Source organism: Antedon mediterranea, chromosome 4 (genome assembly GCF_964355755.1).
Source record: "Antedon mediterranea chromosome 4, ecAntMedi1.1, whole genome shotgun sequence".
NCBI classification, from domain to species: Eukaryota; Metazoa; Echinodermata; class Crinoidea; order Comatulida; family Antedonidae; genus Antedon; species Antedon mediterranea.
This window is the reverse complement of record NC_092673.1, coordinates 26,074,292-26,101,232: the sequence shown is the minus strand read 5'-3', so window position 1 is coordinate 26,101,232 and position 26,941 is coordinate 26,074,292. Positions and strand designations below refer to the sequence as shown.

The following is a 26,941-nucleotide window of genomic DNA, read 5'->3' as shown; positions in this document are numbered from 1 at the left end:
ATACAAGCTATTTCTATTGGCTATTTTAGAAATTATCACAGCTCTCAGAAGCTGCATAACTGCCTTCTACAGTTATTCAAACTTTTTTATTTTGTTGAGGGCAGTATAGTAGATTTCTTTAATAAGGAAGAACATTAAACTGTTATCTTATGAATAGTAAAATTTGTGACATTTTTATAAGTTAAGTTGTTGATACATGTTACTCAAAATTATATTACAGCTGTCAATTGTACAGATTGCACAAACTTCTGTATGCCTAGCTACCATTAATCTTGAATGTTCCTTTTTTTCCAATTCTTTATTTCCCTCGGTTCATATTCCTTTCCTTTTTTCCAATTCTTTATTTACCTCGGTTCATATTCCTTTCCTTTTTTCCAATTCATTATTTACCTCGGTTCATATTCCTTTCATTTTTACCAATTCTTTATTTACCTCGGTTCATATTCCTTTCCTTTTTTCCAATTCTTTATTTACCTCGGTTCATATTCCTTTCCTTTTTTCCAATTCTTTATTTACCTCGGTTCATATTCCTTTCCTTTTTTCCAATTCTTTATTTACCTTGGTTCATATTCCTTTCCTTTTTTCCAATTCTTTATTTACCTCGGTTCATATTCCTTTCCTTTTTTCCAATTTTTTATTTACCTCGGTTCATATTCCTTTCCTTTTTTCCAATTCTTTATTTACCTCGGTTCATATTCCTTTCCTTTTTTCCAATTCTTTATTTACCTCGGTTCATATTCCTTTCCTTTTATCCAATTCTTTATTTACCTCGGTTCATATTCCTTTCCTTTTTTCCAATTCTTTATTTACTTCGGTTCATATTCCTTTCCCTTTTTCCAATTCTTTATTTAGCTCGGTTCATATTCCTTTTCTTTTTTCCAATTCTTTATTTACCTCGGTTCATATTCCTTTCCTTTTTTCCAATTCTTTATTTACCTTGGTTCATATTCCTTTCCTTTTTTCCAATTCTTTATTTACCTCGGTTCATATTCCTTTCCTTTTTTCCAATTCTTTATTTACCTCGGTTCATATTCCTTTCCTTTTTTCCAATTCTTTATTTACCTCGGTTCATATTCCTTTCCTTTTTTCCAATTCTTTATTTACCTCGGTTCATATTCCTTTCCTTTTTTCCAATTCTTTATTTACCTTGGTTCATATTCCTTTCCTTTTTTCCAATTCTTTATTTCCCTCGGTTCATATTCCTTTCCTTTTTTCCAATTCTTTATTTACCTCGGTTCATATTCCTTTCCTTTTTTCCAATTCATTATTTACCTCGGTTCATATTCCTTTCATTTTTACCAATTCTTTATTTACCTCGGTTCATATTCCTTTCCTTTTTTCCAATTCTTTATTTACCTCGGTTCATATTCCTTTCCTTTTTTCCAATTCTTTATTTACCTCGGTTCATATTCCTTTCCTTTTTTCCAATTCTTTATTTACCTTGGTTCATATTCCTTTCCTTTTTTCCAATTCTTTATTTACCTCGGTTCATATTCCTTTCCTTTTTTCCAATTTTTTATTTACCTCGGTTCATATTCCTTTCCTTTTTTCCAATTCTTTATTTACCTCGGTTCATATTCCTTTCCTTTTTTCCAATTCTTTATTTACCTCGGTTCATATTCCTTTCCTTTTATCCAATTCTTTATTTACCTCGGTTCATATTCCTTTCCTTTTTTCCAATTCTTTATTTACTTCGGTTCATATTCCTTTCCCTTTTTCCAATTCTTTATTTAGCTCGGTTCATATTCCTTTTCTTTTTTCCAATTCTTTATTTACCTCGGTTCATATTCCTTTCCTTTTTTCCAATTCTTTATTTACCTCGGTTCATATTCCTTTCCTTTTTTCCAATTCTTTATTTACCTCGGTTCATATTCCTTTCCTTTTTTCCAATTCTTTATTTACCTCGGTTCATATTCCTTTCCTTTTTTCCAATTCTTTATTTACCTCGGTTCATATTCCTTTCCTTTTTTCCAATTCTTTATTTACCTCGGTTCATATTCCTTTCCTTTTTTCCAATTCTTTATTTACCTCGGTTCATATTCCTTTCCTTTTTTCCAATTCTTTATTTACCTCGGTTCATATTCTTTTCCTTTTTTCCAATTCTTTATTTACCTCGGTTCATATTCCTTTCCTTTTTTCCAATTCTTTATTTACCTCGGTTCATATTCCTTTCCTTTTTTCCAGGTTTCTACAGTGCTTATTTTGAAACCATATATTTCCATTGAAGTTATTTGTTTTGCTATTTACTATTATAGCACAGATTGCTTTCGATCTGAATAAGTAATGATAATAGAAATATCCATTCATTTTGTATTAATTTCTGACTAAAGATGAATTGTCATATGATGGTGTATCTAATCTGCTGCCCTCTGTGATAAACAGGATAGAAAATTATTTTTCCCTTTTTCTTATACGATCATATATTACTTTTGCATGTGCAGATTGTAGTTTGAATCAAAAGTTGTTTTTAATTCATTTCTGTATGTATTTTTTCTTGTGAAAACATATTTCTTGTGAAAACATAAGGAGTGGAGCTGTGGCTTGGTGGTTATGATGCTTGGCTACCAATCTAAGGGTCCTGGGTTCAAGTCCTGTCATATGTCAGGGTTTTTTTCTCATGACAATTTACAACTCCACTCCCAAAGACTTAATAATAAGTCTTTGTCTATGTAGAGCATCTTGTGTATATGTTTGTCTTATATGTTCTAGTGCAGTATATGGAGAGCCATCTCGATAGTGCTTTGCACTCATGGCAATCCTCAGGGTGCTGCACCGCTGTGTTGTCATGTATGTTTGCCTGAAAATTAAATAAAATAAAAAATAAAATAAAATTGTATGCTAAACATGTGCCTTCAGTATATCCATTAATTCTAAAATTTTATGACCAACCTGTTTACTAGGCAGATAGGCAGTTGCTTGTCCACATTAAGCCAGCCAATAAACAAATTTAAATTTGTATTTGTAGATAGGTAGAATTTGATAGAATTCATGAAGCAGCATCTTTCAAAATAGATAAACTAAAATATATTTTTCTTTAAGACCACTTCTGAGGTTAGTAGACTTGTATTAAGAAATTATGATGATGTTGACACTTAAATGAAATATAGAAATCAATTGCGAGCTTCCGAAGGCCTACAAATCCAATTATCTTCCTGCGTCGTCGATTTGTTATGTCAAATCATTTGTAATGGCGTTAAACCTTGGCCCAGTTGAGAAAAATGTGAAACTCTGTCCAAAATAATTTATTTCTTGGAAAGGAAATTATCTTGTGACATAGATTTACTTCTGTTGGAACATACTTGAGAGAGATTGATGCAAACATTAATGTTGTCATTGTCATAGAATTTGCATACGTGTGCAGGTGGTGAATTGATGTTTCAGCTTTAGGATTGTAGGTAGATCATCATTTTTTAAAGCCCTTTCATTGTATTTTGTTATTCTTGGAAACGGTATAATCATTTGTTTACAGGACATTGTTACACGTGAAGTCGCATATAGTGTATTTTATGTTATACCGTTTCTCACGTACAAGTGTCTAGCTGTATTGTCATTTAAATTGTGGTATTATTATGCAAATGACGGACATTTTATTTTTCAAACCTAATTATATTTGTGTTATCTATTGGTGTCATCTGTTCAGAAAATGTTGGCTATCATTAGGCCTTAACTTCTATTCCATTTTTTGTGTCAGTCTTTTAAATGCCTATATTAAAAACTTATGTTTAATTCCCTACCGACCATGTAACATAAAATATGTCTTATCTCCTTTCTTAAACTAGTATTTATGTCTATAATTGTTCAATCAACAAATTAATTTCATTTAGAGTCAAATTCTTTTCTCTCTGCATTTACATACCATTATTTGAATTCCTTTGATTTAATTCAACATATTCTTTCCAATGGATATTGTCTTGTTTGTTCCTAATCAAGTCAAGTCTTGTTCTGTCCCTTTCATATTCTTGTCCAAATCTTTCACCCTTTTTAAGCCATGTTCTTTTTGCCAGTAGAACTGCTTATAAATGGCAACTTCTCTATTTAGTTTGTCTAATTGATGAAATATCAACACACATTTGCAAGAGGTGACTCTTGAATTTTATAACTGTGTATGTGTGTACATTAACTTAGCCACTTCATCCCTTTTCAACTTTTTTTCCACTACTCTCATTATATTAATTTTCATCATTGCCTTCTCTAGTTTGCCTAAATGAAACAAAATTATTTTATGTGTATTTTGGACAAGACTCATTGTCTCTTACTTTAAATAAAGCATGCTTTTGAATTGTCCTGTACTTGTTCCCAAACATTTTTTGATCTTGCAATGGCACAGTGCTGTTTTCAAACTCATTCCTTCCCTTTTTGCCTACTGTTCACATTTTAGTATTACTTATATTTATTTTTTCACTCTTTGATTGCATTCCCTAGTTTTCCATATTGATTTTGTGCCTAATTACCAGGATAATCCGACATTAGCCCTTTCCCAATAATGAAAAGAATTTTACAGTAGATCACCCTACTGTCAATGGGATTGTCTGCAATTGCGCCCTGCTGTGGGACTATCCCCACTTATTCGTCATCCAGACCTCTTAACTGACTCATGAAATTTGCCCTTTCATTTCACCCCGTCTCTTCATTGTATTATTCTTTCCTTTTCCCAGTTCTTAACCACTACAACAATATGTTCTTTTAGTCTTCAATAATTAATTTTCAATATGAATAAATACATTAACCTATATTCTTTGAATGGCAAACTAGATTTTAAAAGGAAATAAACAATCATAACAATACTACATTGTTGCACCTGTATATAATGCAGTCATAAATGTTTCAATTAAAAATGGATTGCATCATGTGAGCTTCTCCTGCTGCGATAATTACCATTTTATTACTATATTATTTATGGAATTTCATAATATTTATTTAGATTTTTAATTGAATTAATTTATAAGCTACATTATGCTACCTGATATGAATAATAAACAGAACAGTTGAATCATCATCATATGTATTTAAAGGACACTTTTTATCTATTTTAATCAATTTATTTTTGGTCTTTTGATGTTTTCATGATGCTTTCATGTATTTCATATGTATTGCCAAAGGAAATTCAAATTTGCAGTTTATGGTCCAATAAAGAATCTTAAATCTTTCTCGACGCATTGCAAAAGAAGACTTGTCAACAACGCTGGTTGAGAAATTCTAAAATAACATGTAACATTTACATACTTGAAGTAGCCATGTGGACCGATTTACATACATATTAGTTGGCAAACATTTTAGTCATATTGTATGTAAAATTTTCATTTCAAACTTTATTGGATTTTTGTGATTAGGTGTAATATTTGCTGTGGTTATTTTGTTTAAATTTGCTAAGTACTAAAAAGATGAAAAATGAAAATGTCATTAATGCATTTGTTACTCAGGAAATTAAGTAAATGTGTTAATTGGTTTACTCCATGTTTAAATCTTGACATTGTTTGACAGTTCTAACATTTAGATCATACCCTACATTTGTTAGTCATGGCCTATACCATTGACACATAGGGAAAATCTCTATTATTTTATAGATACACATTTTACATTTAAAATAGATAGATAGATAAATAGACTCGTTCAATCTAAAGCTCTATACTACACTGTGCCCATGATAATGTCATAGCACTACCATATTTGGGAATATCACTACCATATTTTGGCACATCACACTTTTTTTGTCAACTTGTTTGATAGTGTAGACAGAGCTTTATGGTTTTATAGCAGCTGATCAAAATTGATTGTGACCGTCACTTTAGGTGGTGCTGTTGAATGGTGTGAAATCTAATCATTGCATATGTATAAATCCAAAACAAAAAATGTGTAAGATAATATTTACCCTATTTTTCTAGAATTCCACACCGTCCTAGAATCAAGCTATGTTGTGCAAATCAAACAAACCCTTTTTATCCCCCCTGACTGCCTTTTTTTAAACTAGAAAGCTGAAATGTTAAAGTATTTATTAACTTCCTTGCTCAGTTTTTTTGCCCCTTGTCAAAATCATGGCTTTCAAGCTTGTGTATGCTCCACGTTTTCACTATCATTATCGAATAATTACAGTATTATTAACTATTGTTTTGTAAGAATGCTGTAAAAAAACTTGTGTGCGTTTCCTGTCTATATCATCCTCAGAGACCTTTGGTTGAATTTCTATTTTTTTTTATATGAGCTCGTACATTTCTGTTTGTGAAATGTCTTTTCAACACATTCTGTTTATGAGAAACAACTCTTATTTCAAGTTTTCATTACTTTAAGCTTCTCCTCTCAATTCTCATGGCAATTTTTTGTTTGTATATAGAGGATTAATCTTTTTTTTATATCTATCATATTCCATAACTTTAACAACTTTTTCTTGTTTGAACATAGCCATAGAGAGTATTAGGTTTGATATACTGTATATAATTTTATTTTTTAATATTATTCAATTGGTAATAAAGGTTTAATAAAAAACTGTAAATGACCTTAGCTAGCTATCTGTGTACAGCTACAATATGTATGTTATTCTATTTTATTGGGTTTTTTAAATGATGAATAAATATTGGTCTAATAAAATCATATTTTAGCACCTTGTTGAAATTATAAATCATGTATTATTGTATTTTGCTGATTGAATTTCAATACAGTGGTGTTGATTTTTTAATTATAGTAATGTTACAGCTTATTAGATATATTTCACTTTCTCATGTAAGAGTTTGGTACAAATGATAATCCTAGCTTAAAGGTGATTCTTAGTTTTATATTGAAATATTATCTACATTAATAATCCTATTATTTATATTTGGCCTGTAGTAAAATTTAACTACTCATCATGTGTGCAATTTACCCCTGAGAATAATAGACTATTCCAATGTTTTGAATTATCTGAGCGCACAAGGCCATTCTATACAGAAAAGCTTAGATGAAACAGACAGATCTTCTCTTGTGTTAGACTTTTCCATTTAATAAATGGACCAGTCAATATTGCAGACAATAGGACCATAGGTTTATATCTCTAAATCTGGAAGTCGCTCTTTATTTTTTTGTTCTGATACCTTTACTTAATTCTTGCTTGAGATAATTGCCTTCAAACTTGAATTTGTATACAGTTACCATAGTTGCATTGGAATTGATATGAAGATTCATTCTTGAAGATTTTACCTTGATCAAAGTGTTGTATTAATCACTATTTGTATCTTGATGTAGGATGCTGAACGTGATATGATTAAAACTATTTAAAACATAACAAGATGGAAATAGCTAGACATATTAAGGATTATTGTTCACACCAGTTTTGGTATTTTTGTTCGTGTGCATCAATTTGAGTGAATTGTTTATGTTGGTTAATTTAATGGAAAATCTTTGATGGAATTTTCCAAACCAGGGTGCCTAGATTTTGTTTTATCAATGGAATTCTGAATTGGTTTGTTTACTAAAGGTGAATATTTATCATCACTGATACCAACTGGTTTTTGAAATTTCATTTAGCACTTAATAGTTTTAAAACATCTGTATTTTTCAATTAAAATGCAAGGCTATGAATTGTATAAATCTTCATTAATGGGGAAACGTATCAAACATTTCAAATATATGATGAAAAACTAACTTGAGAATCTAGTTACTGTCTGTGTAACATTTTCTATACTTTTTGTATTGGATTTTCTTTAAAAATGGAGGAGAAAAAGAAAAAGAGTCGTTGGACAAACTATTTGACAAGTTGTTGTCTTGTAGAATGTTTTATGTTGTGTTTTTTTCCAAAAAAGGGTAAGTTTTTAATTTAAATTTACTTAATCTTGTTTTTTATAGTTAGATAGACATTTGAAAGATTACATTTATAGCTTCATGGTCCAAGACAGTAAAAATCACCTCTGAAAAAAAAATACTTTTACAGTACTCTAAACCTCTGTTAATTATACTGAATTCATTGAATTCTTGTTTTTTATCTCCACTTTCTCAAGACGAAGGTAGTAAAGATCAGGGAGTTGTAAAAAAGAAACAGACTTTGAGATCTCTCCTTATTTTACAACTCCCTGGTAAAGATATTGTTCTACTTTGATTAAGTTAATATACATGGTGTTCTGTTGACTAGATCCTAAACTTAACTAATGACAAAATGAGATACTGTAGTTGCCATTTATCATAAGTCCATTTCTAGAATTGTGAAAACAAGGCATATATGTGTTCTATATGATAGAAAAGCACAATTCAGACACTAATTGTTATATTTTATTAATATTAACAACACACCAAATCTGTACTGTTAATTGCATGACTGATGATAAGCGGTGACGTAATGTAGAAACACGGCTGTAGTGTTATTAATTACGCACTTTATGTTTGTTGTAGGTAAAACTGTATGCAAATCACATGAAATCAAATATTTGCTATTCACAATGTTATGAATTTTGTATTGACTTTATTCCCAATGGTTTGAACATGATATAGAAAGCAATGAAATGAATATATTACCAAACTGTAATTATGTTTTCGACATTTAACTTTAAAAAACCCAGTAATCATTCAACAAGAAAGTGGAAGGTATGCTTTGATTCCTGTGAGAATCAGTAAAGGTTTCAGGAAATTTCCTGAAAGTTTAAAACAAATTTAATATGGAAAAACTTGAATTTAAATATAATTAGTTTTTATTTATCAACATCTTTCAGTAAAGGTTTCTAGATGTTTGTGCCTATTTTTCACTCATTCTTTTCTTGTAAATGTATACATACTGTGAGATAAGCCTATGTTTATTACTTTCAAACTTGATTCCTCGTTGATTGCTAATAGAAACATGTATTGGTGAAAACCTGCTGAGTAATGTCCATATTTCAGAGCCATATGCACACTGTTGACCGATGGCCAACGTCATTGATGACCATATTGATATCAAATTTGTAATACTAACACTTTATTTAATCTACCAGCTTGTAAATTTTGCATTTAGCATGTGTAAACTTGACAGGTATAGCTGAAAATAGATCACGTGTATTTTTAATTTGTTTACAATTTGTAAGAGCAAGATAGAGTGTCATGACGGCAATAATTGTTGCAGTATTAGGTAAATGCTAGTTTGCTACTCTATGCATTTGCACACAAAAACAAAGCAGTTTTAACATTCTTTAATATCCTACAATTGTACTACCCAGCCCATATCTTTTAGAACACATTGGGATGTACAGAAAAGGTGGTGTTTGTTTGTATAGTAATGTTTTTGGAATCATAGAATTATGTAATCTTGAAATTTTAAGAACACTTATATCTAAGATCCTGAAATTGTAACTATGCTAAAAGTACCCTCAGATTAATAATAATAATATCCTGGATTTATATAGCGCCTAGTGTTGTGAAACCTCCAAGCGCTGAACATTATTACCCGGTCATTTTTTTGCATCAAACACGTATGGAAACATACTCTTATAATGCAGCTATTAATCAGCGCAAGGTTGTGTCTTGATCTAACCAGGTACCCATTTATATACCTGGGTGGAGAGAGGCAAACGTACGTAAAGTATCTTGCCTAAGACTACAAGCAATGCAGCAGAGTTGGATTCGAACCACAATCTCACGATCAGTTAGATTATCAAGATAGCTGGTGCCATTCATTAAAAATCACCCACCGTGAGTCTTCCTTGCTTAGTCTTTGATTGCTTAGTCGCTATAACGACGACAGGTAGATAGCGATGAAGTACAGATGACACATGTAAAAGTATGGTACACAATTAATTGGTGTCGGGCTGACTGATAAGTAAATTCATTTCTCTCGACTCTGTGAATCATGCAGTGATTGAACTTTACTATTAAAATTTACCCTGGATCACTAGGTCTGCCAAAATTCACTGCAATAATTATCCTAAATATGTTGGCAATTACAAAACATTAACAACAAATATATTCATGGCAATTATATTCTTTATCTTTGTTTTAGTAGGGTATATCTGCCTTTCGCCACACCGTTTGTTAAGACAAGGTTTGGAACCTATTCATGCCATTATCTTTAAACATGAACTTATTTCCAGTTAATATTGTTTGTACTATGTATATATATTTTATCTGTCAACGATTTTAACTTCTATATGAATTTTATATAATCATGTATAATTTTATATAGTATGTATGTTTTATCGAGGGCCCTGAATGATCAGTTCTATTTGGAACTGAATAGGCTATATCTTCAGTAAACATAGTAATAAAATTTAAAAAAATAAAAAATAAATAAATAAAGAGATATTCTGTTATGTACTGTAACTACTCATTAGTATAATGCTTGATGGTATATTCAGCAAACTTTATTTCCTAATATTGTTACTACCTGTATATTAATGTTGTCCCTTTAAGAGACAATGGCAATAACCAGGAATCATAAAGAAAAATTGTAAATATTGAACTAATAATTCATTTGATACTTAAACAATATTTGCTTTTATCACTAGGACCACTTTATAGCATTTCCCGGAAACACTCTCGTTAAAATATTACAAAATAGCAATATCAAATTTCAACAATATCATCTGTAATCCAAGATACAATGAACAATACTTTATTGAAGGTTTTCTGATCATATTTCTGACGAAAAAAAAACTTTGAAGGTAAAACTGAAATATTTATAAAATTGTAACTTGTTTAAATTCAATAATGTGTTGTACAGTAAGTTTTCATGTTAATAAGGCTTATTTAGTCATATAGAATAAAAAAGTGTAATTGTACTTCAATAAAAAAAAAAGTTTAAAAAAAAGTAGAAATATGTTGTTTATCAGATCTTCATACAACTGTTTTTTTAAAGTTCAGTAGGATGTGCTTTTTACAATAATGTCGAATCTTGAAGAAACTTTTATTATAGATCATAGTTATAGTTATAGCTGCAACATTTCCTATAAGAACCATACACTGTATTTGGCAAATTATCTTTCATATATACTATAGGATCTCGGGAACATTTCAAATATGAAAATATAAAGTTTATAGGCTCTTCTAAAAGATGATAGGGCCCACGGTAAGCATACATTTTCTTATCGATGTCTTTGCATTTCAATGTATCGGTAAACAAGCTACGTTTATCTTATATCTACATAAGTAGGGGGTACATTTCAGACATTCTCACATTTGAATATCTCAACATGCTTACACCAGGGAGATAGATATCGACACGTAAATGCTAGCACTGCATCACCATTTGAGTGGAATTTGACCCATCAAGTATTGGAACATCAGTTCAGACCATAGGCGACAAAAAAAGAGATGCTGTACATTGAAATTGTTAATTGACTTAAAGCCAGGGAACAATAATTGTTCACTTCTCTGTTTAAAAGCTGGTTATAGTTCAAGAGTATGCTACAGGATTTGTGTAATTTTCATATATTGATCGACCTCTTTAAAAAAAGCTATCAACTCAACTAAAAAATCAATAATGATTTTGCATTAATTAAATATGCATTATGGACAATTTAAAACTTATACCTTCATTATTTATAATTTGTAATAAGTACCAATTGAATAATGGATATTGAAATACATTTCCTAATGATTTGTAATTACTCATTTTGTGTCGCTGGACACGTACACCTGTGCTGGAAACGGCGAATACTTGATAAACTAGGTTAAAAGAGCATTTGTGATAAATGGTTGCAGTATCCACTGCAGTTGATTCTCCATTATAAAGCGAAGTTTGTGGAATAATTATGAAATAATAATATTTTAAAGGTTATTATGCATTTGCATCCATCAGTTGTAATGTATGAAGATACCACTTGATATGATTAACTTACAACCAATACTCGTTTACTTGCAGAATAATGTTTTGTGGCTGATTGGTAATTCTGATTTTTTTCCTGCTTTTAAAGCAACTTTTTGTAAAAATTGCAATCTCTTGAATTCTGACACACATGTTATTCTATTTTCTAGATATTTTGCTGTATATTAACAACAATGCAACTGTTAATAATTTACCTCCGCCAAGGAGGTATATGTATTCGATGGCGTGTGTCTGTTTGTTTGTTATTTAATATATATCTATTGTTATTTGAAAGGCTGGTTGCATAAACCTTTACACCAAACTTGCATACATATGCTTGTAGTGAAATTAGTCTAAATCACACACAGCACTAAGACACACATAATTACAATATATATATATATATACATACTTAAGAAATCTTATGTAGGAGAATTGTACAGTAGGAAGAGGTATGCACTCTCGGAGTGGCTTTCTAGTTGATTATGAAAATATACCCAGTCCAAAATTCAATAGCTTAAAATGTCGAGTCACAAAACATAGTTTCTGATGCACATCAATGTGTTTTTGTCAATGCCTACAATGGTATACATCAATTATAAAAATCTAATGACGTCAGAGTGCCAGCTGGTTGTACACTCCCTCAGGATAAAATCGTTCATGGTGGAACATATTTGTTTTCTCTCCAAAGTTTTCTTTGCAGGGAAACCAAAAAAGCTAAACGATTATTACATTGATTTTACTTTTTCCTTCCTGTTTTAACCTACCCATATAATACCTCATCAATAATAACAGTCGCCCACTACGTTTTATCAATATGTGTTATTTTGATCAGATATATTCATAGAATTTGTTATTTTTTTATTTATGGGAATTGAGCAATATAAAACACACAAATGCAATAATAGGTCTGAATATTGTTCAAACAGGAAACCAATCAGTAGAGTTTTTATCTAGAACTTATTAATTGAATAAATGTTATTATTTGTAAAATAATAGAATATAGAAAATTAAATAATTGTAGATATACATATTGTTTAATGATCTACTATGGTACAAAACATATCTCAAAATTTTAAAATTGTTACAATAAAGTAGACTTGTATTTTGTTGTTTTGAAAAATATTAATTTGAGTATTTAAACTTTCAGTTTTAATACTTGAATTTTAAGACACAACGCTTAGTGCTATTAATAACAAGATGTGATTTATTGGTGAATATTTATATAATTATTTCTTTTCACACACAGACACCTTACTTACCCAAAGGTGTTTTTTTAATGACTGTACAAGGTTATATTGTAAGTCAAAATTATCATATGCGTGGAAATGGCAAGTGATGCCTTTAACTATCATTTGAAATAGAAAGTATTAAAAGTTATTATTTTAAAAAGCACTGAATGATTCTGTTCTTAAAAAATAAAAATTTGTTTATACTAAATTAATGACAATTGACATTGGTATACTGCATTGTGGTTTTGCATACTCTATATGATTTTTTTTCTTATTTATTCACTTAAATAATACACAAAAAACCCAATAAACTATTGTCAATGTTTAGTAATCTGACATTACAATTTTCCTAAACATTTCATTGTAACATTCTTGCAATGGCTTTATTGAGACATTACTTTTGTTGATTATCTGATTATACCAAAGCTGTATACAAAGATTTTAACGATAACTATAACGCAACCTATTTGTTATAGACCATTACCAATGTATAATTATCGCATCAACACAATATTCTTATCGGTCAATTTAGTTACAAATTACATTATCCATAACACGCACCATTGCATATATTTAATATATTCATTTTATAATTAATATAGTTATAGCTCTAATAGTCTGACTGATCCAACTATTCATGGCCAGAGTAAACATGCATTTGTCCTAATGTCTGCAAAATGACTGATTTGTCCCACGCATTCATTTGTCTTCAACCTACAATATAAAGAATATTACAATTTTAGTAATCTAAACGGTGATTTATCTCTCGTCTAAACGTCTCGGACCTGTTATGATACTCATTTACGAAACCTTATTATATGAATTTACTGAAGGTTGTTTGTCTCCATTTCTTTTTCCATCAATTACTTAGTTCCGTAAAATAATCGGTAACAATGAACCTGCTTCTGAAAGAAAAGAAATGTTAAAAATAGTGTCTGAATAAATTACTTAGAATTGACAGACATCATTTTTAATGGTCAATATGACCACATTGAACTTTCATTATCAATTAATATGTAGCAGAATGCCATGAAAAAATGATGTTTTTAAAAATGTATTTAATAAGAAAAAAAACTGGTTAAATAATGTCTGAATAAACTACTTAGATTTGACAGACATGGTTTTTAATGGGGTTTGTAAAAACCATATGACCACATTAAAACTTCATTATCAATTAATATGTAGCAGAATATGCCATGAAAATATGATGTTTTTAAAAATGTATTTAATACCGGTATTAATTTAAGCATGCAGAACTGAGAGAATTACTTGGCAAAATGCAGAGAGTGACAGAGAGATAACTCAAGACTTTGTTTTAAAATATACACATGGTGTACCGCAAACTTTATATCAACATATATACTTATTATTTATACAAATCGTGGTGCAGGTGTAAAAAAATCTTTTTAACTTCTTAAGCAATATTTTAATGAACCATTCAATGCATACATACTTTAAAAATGTTTTCTATTTTTAGTTGTAAGTAACAATTATCAGCGAGTATACAACCTGTGTTTTTTTATAGCTTCATTAACACCAAATTGTGTGTTGCATAAGAGCTTTTTAAACAAATATTTGAACATTTTACAGTGTTTCAAGCAAGTACTAAGTTTATTTATTGTATAGGTGACATTTACTTCCATTGTATAGGTGACATTTACAATGTCTGTCTTCATTTAAACGCCATGATTTGTGACATTTCCAACAATTTTGAGAGATAATTTGTTTGCAATTTGAGTGTTTGCTAAAGGCTTCAAACAACCTTTTAAAGGGCTGTTGGTGTATATGACTTTGAAGGTATTACATATTTAATGAATTTATGAGAGTGTATTAAACATCAAGGCAAAAGCATCATTGTTTTTGTAACATGTAAACAGCTTTTGTTAATGATTAAGATTTTCGTGAATGGTACCATATGAAAAGATTTCTTAATATTGGTCCACTTATTTTCAAAATGCACATTCTCTATCCACTAACATGGCTGTTAACAATATCCTAAATTGCAATTTCAACCACAAATCTATTATTTTCGAATGGTTATATTAAGAGATGGGACATATTAGGATTGATATCAATGTTAACAAGTATAATCATAAAATAATATTTTCTTTTTAAAAGCAGTTGAGTGGTTCGAAATTAATTAATATCATATTTCTTGAAACTTAAATGAGTAATTAAATTGATCCCAAGTCTAAGATTCTTAAATTTCTTCACATCTTAAATTGGCGAACTTGATCTGCCAGTTAACTATTTATTGTGTTGAGTATGTACCTTAAAATTCTATTATACATGGTGATAGGAATCAGTACATACACGTACGTCTATGTACGTAATCAACTTGAGATTCATTCAAGTCCATGTGTCTGGTGAGAGAATCTAGATGTAAAGTCTAAATAACCATTGATGAGTTTACTATTCACATGAAATTATTAAAAAAACTAGTTTTACTGAGTTGAAGTTTCTATGTGAGTAGCGTGAAATTTGAGTATTATAATATTATAAATAAATACAAAAATGTATAAACATATTAAATCAAAATGCAAATTTTCACCAACATCAACCCAAAAAAAATTTATTACCTGTCGCCCATCTTTCACTCTCCACTGTTGTCCACCTACTGTACCCTGGTTATATTCTTTTTTGTTCCACTCTTCTCTGTTCCACTCTTCCTCGTTTTAATCTCCCTTGTTTCAATCTCCACATTATGACGAGGATATTGTTGTCCTAATGATTGAAGTTTCGATGTGAGTAGCGTGAATTTTGTATATTATAATATAATAAGTAATACAATTAATACAAAACATATAAACCTATAAAATGCAAATTTTCACCAACATCAACCCTAAAAAATCTATAACCAGTCGCCCATCTTTCACTCTCCACTATTGTCCACATACTGTACCCTGGTTATATTATTTTTTGTTCCACTCTTCTCTGTTCCACTCTTCCTCGTTTTAATCTTGTTTCAATTCTTTCTAATTGTGTATTCAGATACAAAGTTTTAGTATACATATTTATTAACAGTTAACAACGATGAACTACTTTATCATAATAGCAGGTGACAATTTAGCATCTGTTCAAATTCTAATTTCAACTTCTGTGTTAAATGTTTACTTTTCAAGCCAGTATACACAACTGTTAATTGATATCTTTAACACAGTCGATAATATTACAAGTCTCACATTTGCTATTTACACAATAAAAGCTATATAAGAGAATCACATTTGTTATAATCGAACATATGGTTTTTAATTTGATTGTACTTTTCAATTTAATTACAATTATTTAACCATATGCTTTTTTTGTAATTACATTACTTTGAACCACCAGGCTCCAATGCATACATGTTTGTGCACAGTGCCTTAATTTATTTATTCTCAGTGGTATATAAGTATTAGGACATCTATGGATTACCAACATAGATAACATTTATAATTTGTTGGCATAGATAAGGTGCTACATGCGATACGATTTAACCATCACTTATGTTGTGTAAACTTTACATTAGTTTTGGAGAAACGTACAGTATGATTAAAATCTCCACAATGACACGGTTTCATGTTAACACACCAGTGGCAAGGTTTCAACCTTTCTGCAGGAGTGGTTTGCCTACATTTAGGGCATCACAAATATATATATATATATATATATATATATATATATATAAATATATATATATATATATATATATCAATCCAAAGGCAAATTACTGAAAAAAATGACAATGCTGTGGGTATCAGTGGCTGGATCTCAATGGAGATACAAAAAAAAAGCGAAAAGCTAAATCAAAACGATAAAGTCAACGCCCAGAAAAGTTAGCAGAGCTTTCGAGCAACACTAGCCCTTCATCATATTCCATGATGACGACACTCACAGAATGTCAGTATGCTGCTCAATTCACCTGATTCTAGGTGGACCATCTTTTCCTTCCCATTTTTAATCTGTGATACTTAATCATATACAAATTCACCTGATTCTAGGTGGACCATCTTTTCCTTCCCATTTTTAATCTGTGATACTTAATCATATACAAATTCACCTGATACTAGGTGGACCATCTTTTCCTTCCCATTTTTAATCTGTGATACTTAATCATATACAAATTCACCTGATACTAGGTGGACCATCTTTTCCCTCCCATTTTTAATCTGTGATACTTAATCATATACAAATTCACCTGATACTAGGTGGACCATCTTTTCCTTCCCATTTTTAATCTGTGATACTTAATCATATACAAATTCACCTGATACTAGGTGGACCATCTTTTCCTTCCCATTTTTAATCTGTGATACTTAATCATATACAAATTCACCTGATACTAGGTGGACCATCTTTTCCTTCCCATTTTTAATCTGTGATACTTAATCATATACAAATTCACCTGATATTAGGTTGATACCTTTTTATTTTTGAATATTTTTTTTTTCATTTCAATCCACCTGATTGCCTGACTTAATGACTTGCCTAATTTTAGGTTCACAATCTTTTCCTTCTCGTTTTCAAGCTTTTTTTCAATTCCAATCTTTCTTTCAATCTCAATCAATCTTTCAATCTCAATCAATCTTTTAATCTAAATTATGCCAATCTGCCTAATTCTATGGTTAGTCATCCTCAGTATGATGTTTTAATACTTTTTAATTATTGTATATTCAATATAAACATATGTTTGTATTGTTTAAACCAATTAACTTCTTTTGAATGTCAACTCGAAGCTAACTTAACAATTTAAAATGACCCATATGTTTGACCCATGAAGTGTGTTGTTATATGTTTAACCAGTTCTCCTTATAGTTTCATCAAATCAGTATTCCAAGCTATGTGTAGATTATTTTATTATGGCACATTAGATGGATGATACCTTCTGTATGTCAATTAAAATGATGATTAATGAACAGAGAATGCCAACGTCCGCCAGCCTTTGGCCAAAAGCAGAATCACCTATATTGTATGACAAGATTCTCTTACAGTCTGTAAATAGTCTTCTAGATCGATGTAAATTGATTCAATAAAATCTGAATTGTAATCGAATAAGAAGTATTATTTTTGCTAATTACTAAAAACATTTTAGTAATATTTTTTTGGAAATAGAGATGCTTTCTTAGTGTCTTCTCAAAATATTGAGGTGTCTCATAAAAAGGATCTAAGGCTGTACTTCCTCCTTAAGAATCTCATCTCACTCTTTTTTACTACTTGTACTTCCAACATACATTGTTTAAAAGCCATTTCTGCTTGCTTCTTTCCATCTCGCTGTTTAATATCCAACTTTCCAAGATTATTATCCATTATTATATATTTTTTCTTCTAATTTCCATTATATCCAGCATTAAGTTATACTGAATTTAATTAGGTTTTAGAAATCATTTTTTTACCGTGCAAATCATTTTAGTGGATTTGTTTGCCTGGCAACAAAGTGAATTAAAATCCTTACTTTCAGAAATGAAGTTTCTTTTCTAAAACATTAATTGTGATGATGGCCAAATTGGATTAGACCATGAATAGTGTAATTATTGTAATAGATTATTAATTCATAGTCTACATGGTTTTCTATATGCTAAGCTTTTCATAGGTTATAAAGCAGATTTAATTTTTTTCAATTAAATTTTTCCCCAATATTATTATATTATTATTATTGATGGTAAATTTGATTTACTTCTGCATTTTAAACATTTTTATATTTTGTCTATGCATTCTAAACCAACATTTTATTCCAATTATAAATATTCAAATACTTAATATAAAATTACATTAAATTAATTTTTTCAGGATAAACCTCATCAAAAAATATGTCCTTAGAAATTGCTTTCTTCATTCCTGTTCAGTAAAAGCTTATTACTTTCTGAAGCATTGGGAACAATGCACATGTTCTAGCACAATCATGCTTAATGGAAATTACTAATTTGGTGGCAGAAAATAAAGTGTTTTTTTATTATGAACTTACTGATAGTAGACAGTTCCATTAGTGGTTTAATGTTCAGTTTCTACTAGATTATACAAAGAGCTAGTGTATTTACGTCGTTCTGTTTAATGTTTATTGGTCTTTATTCTGGCTTCTGGTTTGTGTTAGAGCCTTTGCCATTCTTGGTTTACTTTTTGGACGTTTGCCTATTCCCACTCCTGGTTTTGCTTTGCCTTCTGGCTTTTTCCTATTCTCCTTAGATTTCCGCCTGTCTTGTTTTTGTTACCTAATGTTTAAATGTATTCCAATTTTGAAGGCTAAATAAAGAATGAATGCATTCTCATTCCTGGTAATACCATTTCAGCTTCCTGGCTTTTGCCCATTCTCATTCCTGGTTACCGTTTTAGCTTCCTGGCTTTTGCCTATTCTCATTCCTGGTTACCGTTTTAGCTTCCTGGAGTTTGCCCATTCTCATTCCTGGTTACCATTAGCTTCCTGGCTTTTGTCTATTTTCATTCTTGGTTACCATTTCAGCTTCCTGGCTTTTTCCCATTCTCATTCCTGGTTACCGTTTTAGCTTCCTGGCTTTTGCCCATTCTCATTCCTGGTTACCATTTTAGCTTCCTGGCTTTTGCTCATTCTCATTCCTAGTTACCATTTTAGCTTCCTGGCTTTTGCCCATTCCCATTCCTGGCTACCATTTTAGCTTCCTGGCTTTTGCCCATTCTCATTCCTAGTTACCATTTTAGCTTCCTGGCTTTTGCCCATTCTCATTCTTGGTTACCATTTCAGCTTTCTGGCTTTTGCCCATTCTCATTCCTGGTTACCATTTTAGCTTCCTGGCTTTTTCCCATTCTCATTCCTGGTTACCATTTTAGCTTCCTGGCTTTTGCCCATTCTCATTCTTGGTTACCATTTCAGCTTCCTGGCTTTTGCCCATTCTCATTCCTGGTTACCATTTTAGCTTCCTGGCTTTTGCCCATTCTCATTCCTGGTTACCGTTTTGAGCTTCCTGGCTTTTGCCCATTCTCATTCTTGGTTACCATTTTAGCTTCCTAGCTTTTGCCCATTCTCATTCTTGGTTACCATTTTAGCTTCCTGGCTTTTGCCCATTCTCATTCCTGGTTACCATTTTAGCTTTCTGGCTTTTGCCGATTCTCATTCCTAGTTACCATTTCAGCTTCCTGGCGCTTGTCTATTCTCATTCCTGGTTACCGTTTGAGCTTCCTGGCTTTTGCCTATTCTCATTCTTGGTTACCATTTTAGCTTCCTGGCTTTTGCCCATTCTCATTCCTGGTTACCATTTTAGCTTTCTGGCTTTTGCCCATTCTCATTCCTAGTTACCGTTTTAGCTTCCTGGCTTTTGCCCATTCTCATTCCTGGTTACCGTTTTAGCTTCCTGGCTTTTGCCCATTCTCATCCCTGGTTACCGTTTTAGCTTCCTGGCTTTTGCCCATTCTCGTTCCTAGTTACCGTTTTAGCTTTCTGGCTTTTGCCCATTCTCATTCCTGGTTACCATTTTAACTTCCTGGCTTTTGCCCATTCTCATCCCTGGTTACCGTTTTAGCTTCCTGGCTTTTCTCATTCCTGGTTACCGTTTTAGCTTCCTGGCTTCCGTTTTAGCTTCCTGGCTTCCGTTTTAACTTCCTGGCTTTTGCCTATTCTCATTCCTGGTTACCATTTTAGCTTACTGGCTTTTGCCCATTCTCATTCCTGGTTACCGTTTTAGCTTACTGGCTTTTGCCCATTCTCATTCCTGGTTACCGTTTTAGCTTCCTAGCTTTTGCCCATTCTCATTCCTGGTTACCGTTTTAGCTCACTGGCTTTTGCCTATTCTCATTCCTGATTACCATTTTAGCTCACTGGCTTTTGCCCATTCTCATTCCTGGTTACCATTTCAGCTTACTGGCTTTTGCCCGTTCTCATTCCTGGTTACCGTTTTAGCTTCCTGGCTTTTACCCATTCTCATTCCTGGTTACCATTTTAGCTCACTGGCTTTTGCCCATTCTCATTCCTGGTTACCGTTTTAGCTTCCTGGCTTTTGCCCATTCTCATTCCTGGTTACCATTTCAGCTTACTGGCTTTTTGCCCATTCTCATCCCTGGTTACCGTTTTAGCTTCCTGGCTTTTCATTCCTGGCTACCGTTTTAGCATTTTGTCTATTCTCATTCTATACTATAAGCATGGTAAGATTCCAAATTCTGGTATTTTCTTTCCTGATAATCATTAACTACTTTGTTTCATCCTACCCTAAAGCTGCACTACTTTATGCTTCAGATTTCTGCAAGGTAAATCATACATGGTAATTAACCTAGGTTTATATGTTATTATCGACTTTTGATAAATGAAGTACTACTCTAGATGTATAGTACATGTTTAATGTGTTTACAACATTCACTTGAACTAGGTTTCATGGTTGGAAATCTAGGTGAATGCTATATTTAATTGATTTGGCATTTAAACATGTGCTGTTTAATAATACATTTGTCTAGTTGAGCAGATGATTCAATGTTTATAGGAATATAGGAATATGTATGCAAAAAATTACTAAACACCATTTTAAATGTTATTATTGTGTATCAATTGGGTATTCAAAAGTATTGTACATCATCTCTGACTTTAAATTTAAAATAGGGTGATCATCATTTTGTGAAATATAAAAATTAATTGATATCATTATCAGGTAATTGAAATTATTATCAATAATTGTCTTTGACCTATAAATACCCTAACAATTCATATATTTAATAAATGTTCACAAATTTGCAACAATCTGTAAGTCTTAGAAGTAATCTTTTTATCTGTAATCATTGTGGTTTATGTGCATTGATTTTTCAATCATTATTTCTGCATATAAGACTAAACCTTCATTTGAACCAAATGTTCCTCTTCATCAAACGACCAGGTCAGAAGGAAGGCTAGTAGATGACGTTGTGTAGGTGCGTGTGAATAACATTGCTGTTTTCATTTTTGGAAACCTCCCCTCCTCCTGAATTTGTTTGACGATGTTATGCTAAGGAAATATTGTCTAATAACTGCTTAAATGTGCAATATTGTAATGAAATTGTCAATTTTTATCAATCACTTTGATTAAACCATCAAACATACATACATTCAATATCATATGGATGCAGGTATTGTTGTTAATTGGTAAACAATAAGGTATTGTCCACAATATAGTGAGGTGTATTTAGTTTCTATCTGGTTTATGACTAATTATATTATAGAATTGATTACTTGTGAGATGAGTTTGTGTTAAGTTGTTGTGGTATAATGCATAGTGTGTTTGCCATTGGCTATTCTGAAGGACGTTAAGGTGTGAATAAAATGGGTAGTTTTCAACGTTTTTGTGATGGAGAATGATTTATATTGCATACCAACTGTGAATCTACTAAAATATTAACTTAATTTTTCTTGCAATATTCCCTTTACATTAATATTTGATAATGTTTTGAAATTGTGTTTAGAATAATACTAATAATAAGCAGTAGTAATATTTGTAATTGTTTCTAGTGATTTTATATTTATTTTTCAATAAAAATAGTATCATTACTATACACAATTTTCTCAAGTGGTGTCTGACTAAACTTTTTATTAAAAAGGTGACCCATGCTAACTGGGCGCTACAAATATATACATAATACTTACTATTAAGAGAAAACAATTTACAAAAATAAAAATAAAATAGTATAAATATATAACATTAAAAAATATTATCGGCCAATAAGAATAAAAACGTCAAAAAAAAAGAGTAAAAAACCGACTATGGAGCACTGCAGGCCAATGAGGCGCACAGTGAGGATCAAGTTTGTTGTCTGCACAAAAACCGGTGGTTGAAAATACTAATTGGTTTATAATAAGTATAGACCATCTTTGTAGACTTATTCTGTCATTTTATCAACTGAGATCTTAAGTGTACACTAACGGTTAGGCTAATGATCTTGACAACTCAGTTATGCTTTACATATTTACAGCAAAAAATGATTAAGGACCTACACAAGGCCAGATTGTTTTAAGTACGATGCTTTTAAGTGACCATACAAAGATTTTCTACTCATGGTATGGCCTGTTTCTGTTGTGAAAAAAAAAAACGATTTAGATTAACTGTATGAATAAATTACCTCCAATTTCTTGGCAGCAGAAAAAAGACACTTTTTCAATAACTTAGTTAAATGACATTCTGAAAATGATGGTTAAAATACCCGATACCGATTGGGTGTTAGAACACTCATAATCGGTTTAATATTGCTGTGCATTACTTTTGACCTGCCAAAATTACTTTAGTTGGCTTAAAACTCATACTGAAGTCCAACCTGCAACTCAATAATGGGTGTTGGAACACTCATAATCGGTTATCGCTGTGCATTACTTTTGACCTGCCAAAATTACTTTAGTTGGCTTAAAACTCATACTGAAGTCTACCTACAACTCAATAATGGGTGTTAGAACACTCATAATCGGTTATCGCTGTACATTACTTTTGACATGCCAAAATCACTCTAGTTGGCTTAAAACTCATACTGAAGTCCAACCTACAACTCAATAATGGGTGTTGGAACACTCAGAATCGGTTATCGCTGTGCATACACTATTGACATGCCAAAATCACTCTAGTTGGCTTAAAACTCATACTGAAGTCCAACCTACAACTCAATAATGGGTGTTGGAACACTCAGAATCGGTTATCGCTGTGCATACACTATTGACATGCCAAAATCACTCTAGTTGGCTTAAAACTCATACTGAAGTCTACCTACAATATACAATTTCTTTTTGCTTGAATCTTTATCATTGATCGTGTTATTTCAATTCTCCATTAGTTTAGTAGTATAGTTTATTATCACAGTATAATTATCTATTAGTGACATTTATCAAGTAGATTGGCATTCAATCTGATTTAATTATGAAAGCATGCTTTAAATCCATACTACAGTATATAATGCAGTTGATGTTGTTTCTAAATTAAAATACCGCCCTCTGTAGTTAAAATATAATGAGATGAGTACCCAAGTTTGTTTATCCAATCACAGAAGCATGTCAATTCACAGTGCATCGTCATGTGGATAATTATAAAAACTGCTGTACTATGTTTAGATTGAGAATATCCCCAACTTGTCCTCGGATTGCTTTTCATGGTATGTTTATCCTATGCACATTGAAAGCAAGATGATTTTCTCCCTGTTTGTTGCTTTAAATCTAATTGAATCATAGCAAGTAGTAATATTGATTTCTACGGGTCTTTAAACTTCAGTTATGTGGTAGCTGTACAGCTGACAACAAACTGGACATGTCTGGGACTCATTGTCTATGGCTAAAATATTACAAGAATGTTATGTTTGGTTAAAGTTATCAATCTTTAGCGAACTTTTGTTGAAGTTTGTTCTGTTTTGTAGTGTTATTTTTACCCAACAGAACTCATCCGTAGCAGAGAAGTACTTAGCTTCGTTAATAATATTTTGGACATGAGGTTATCGTCTGTCATGACGGGATTGGGCCATATATATAAGGAATGAATGTTTTGATCCTATTGTAAACACATTGGTATAAACCTAACCCTCTAGGAAAGAGGAAACAATAAATAGGTTGATATTGGTTATTAATATCCTATGAATATTCTGTCTTAATTTTGATGAACCAAATATATGTGGCTCTTGTTACTGTTACATGCCATTACAGTCAAATGTTCTCATAATATGGCATTGGGGTAAAATATTTTAATAGAAACCTATTTAGGTTATTAGGTAATGTGTGAAGTGAATCAGGATTATTAAACCATGTCAAAGTGTGACCTATGTCATACCTCCATGGCCATACTCTATACATTCAGAATGCACATTATTGATCTAACCGCATAGCTATGCTATGTTAAATCTTCACATCAGTTGTTTTTAATGTAATGTTAGAATGGAGGCTATTGATTGGTAAGGAAATCAGCGACATTAAAGTCCCAGCTATGTACATACAAATGTTGACTGACTTGCCTCGTGTGACATCCATTATACTAATGTTACAATGTTGTTAATAGCTTTTACATTCAAAATCGGGCTAAGAGTTAAGACATTCCCTTGCACTTCCCTATGTCATAAAATCCATTGGCATCCTAAATACTTGACTAATGTATGTAGTTTCAGGCATTATGTGAATGCCTATTTACTGCACACATACACCAACATTGTTTTTTGATGTTTTTGAATATTTTGTATCTTTTGCTAAATATATTAAACATATTTTATATTTTTAATCCATTCTGTTAGTGGCGGGTTTCCCGCTGTTGAACTTTATTGAAAATAATAAATATATTACAAGCTGTATTTTGATTTTTGTAGGTGTTTCTCCTGAAATATTGTGTCCAAATAGTTCTTTAATGACTTGAAGCACATTTACATATTTTACATGGACTGTATAATTCTTTTTTTATTTACACTCTATTTTTGCATATTCATATCAGTTCATGTAAATTTTAATACTATATTGTCTAAATCATCACAACAATTTGTAACATCAATAATGATTTACTGCCCTCTATATCAATTTAAATCTTACACCTTCTTTATGACTTAGTTCTTTTTATATGTCTACTGCCCTCAATAGTTACAAAAAGTTTTTGAATACTTTTAATTGGTTAGTTAAATTTGGATTATTCCATTATTAGTGGGTGAGTTATTATGTTTATACTTATACAGTGTATATATATATATATATATATATATAAATCCAAAGGCAAATTACTGAAAAAATGACAATGCTGTGGCTGGATCTCAATGGTGATACAAAATAAAAGCGAAAAGCTAAATCAAAACGAGAAGTAAAACAGCCAGAAAAGTTGGCAGAGCTTTCGGGTAACACTAGTCCTTTATCAGTGTATCTATATATTATAGACCATTTTATGTTGTGGTCTATAAAACACTTTTTGATAACAAATATTTGTATCCAAATTCTGTCTGATAAAAAAACATATTACTTAAACTTGTTATTAATATGTATCATATTTAATATTTAATATTTTAATCGTAAACAATATTGTTTATTGTTAAAATACATTTTGATCACATTCATTATTTACAACTAGAATAGTAGGTGTGTTGTAAAACAAATAATGAATAATTCATGTTCTTTGGTTTTATTTGTACTATTTTAATGAAATTAGTATTTGTCATGTATGTATTTTGTACGCCTTAATTTTAGAATTTCATCTGAAAATTGCACACAAATGAAAATAAAATGCATATTATAAATATACATGAGTTGTTTAAAATCTAAATTAAAGCTACAAATTTTAATTTTATTTCATATTTACATGTTTTTTTTCAGGAAATAATTTGTATAGTATGTTAATCATTTTTATCAAGTGTATATATATTCAAATTTATTCACACATTCGTAGTAATTTTACTTCAAAATGATGAGTCTCTTATGACTAATGTACAAAGTAATTATATTGTAATAAAATCCGGATGCTCAACTGTTTTAAGTAACTATATACCAGTCGATTATTATTGTGATTTGCTTGCCATCGTCATTCTTTTAATACGTGGTTTTAATGTAGTACCAGCATGTTTTGAGAGCCATGTTTATGATTTAATTTAGCCACTTGTAGGAAGAGGCCACTATGAACGTAGGCACGGTAATAGATAGTTGATGATATCATCGGTTTGTCTCTAGAGAGATCCATTGAATAAATCAATGTAGTTTGTGGTATACCTGGTTACGCATCGTTACAACAACCTTCAAAATGGGATAATATACCAAGTATAAAAAGAGCTGGATTATAAGATATGGAATAGTATAATAATGATATTATAAACGCAACAGCTATGTTTTTGTATCACACTAAATAATAGATCATTGTTGTTATTGATTAAAGTTCACTTTTTTGCTAGCCACGTGCTAGCAGTGATTTATTCCGTCTTCATTAAGCCTCTTTGTTGACTTTGAAACACAGGGTACTTGATAACCTGTCTCAGCCAGCTTATCATAGTATATTTCTCGAGGCTAAACAATGGTTCAGAATACATCAACTTCATTGGATATGGTTATATCTCTACTAAATGCAAAATTTAGCAGGTTACTTCAAACGGC

At 31.0% G+C, this 26,941-nt stretch overlaps 1 protein-coding gene across 5 annotated transcripts in view; it reads left to right on the top strand.

Annotated features, from left to right (window-relative positions):
* Window positions 1-26,941, top strand: part of LOC140047055 (Kv channel-interacting protein 4-like) — a 146,587-nt gene that overhangs the window by 76,352 nt on the left and 43,294 nt on the right. Inside the window, exon 1 of one of the 5 annotated variants that reach the window (XM_072091860.1) lies at window positions 25,613-25,701. The exons of the other annotated variants lie outside the window; for them this stretch is intronic. The gene's annotated coding sequence lies outside the window, so the exon portion shown is untranslated. Of the gene's footprint in view, window positions 1-25,612; window positions 25,702-26,941 lie in introns of those variants that run through there. 5 annotated transcript variants of the gene reach the window in all.